Source organism: Nannospalax galili, unplaced genomic scaffold (assembly GCF_000622305.1).
Source record: "Nannospalax galili isolate Female #2095 unplaced genomic scaffold, S.galili_v1.0 scaffold1387, whole genome shotgun sequence".
In the NCBI taxonomy this organism is placed as follows: domain Eukaryota; kingdom Metazoa; phylum Chordata; class Mammalia; order Rodentia; family Spalacidae; genus Nannospalax; species Nannospalax galili.
In genome coordinates, this window is record NW_008355976.1 from 1,103,568 (window position 1) to 1,104,250 (window position 683).

Sequence of the window (683 nt, forward strand, 5' to 3'; positions counted from 1 at the left end):
TTTTCAAATTTAGTAGCATATAGGTTTTTAAAGTATTCCCTTGTAATGTTCTGTATCTTTCTGGAGTCTGTTGTGATGTTTCCAATTTCAGCTGATTTTGTTGATTTGGAGGTGCTCTTTCTTTCTTTTGGTTAACTGGGCTAGTAGTCTGTTGATCTTGTTTATCTTCTCAAAGAACCCGCTCTTGGAGTTGTTGATTCTTTGTATTGTTTTCTAATTTCTGCCCTGATTTATGTTATTTCTTCTTGTCTCCTGGGTTTGGGTTTCGTTTGCTGTTGCTTTTCAAAATCCCTTGGGTTTAGTCATTCCTTTCTTCAGTTCTTCATATTGCTTCCAGAACTCTCTGAAGGGCTGGTTTTGTGGACATGAATTCCTTCAGCCTATTTATGTCATGGAAGATTTTTCTTTCCCCTTCGACTATAATAGACGTTTTGGCTGCGTATAGTAATCTGGGTTGGCATCTGTGGTCATTTAACACTGGGAATACTTTGGTCCAGGCTCTTCTGGCTTTCAAAGCTTGCATTGAAAAGTCAGCTGTAATCCTAATGGGTTTTCCTTTATATGTGACTTATTGTTTCTCTTTTGCAACTTTCAGAACTGTTTCTTTGTTTTGTACGTGTAGTGTTTCTACTATGATGTGCCATGGAGAGTTTCTTTTCTGGTCCTGTTGAAGTTCTGGTCAG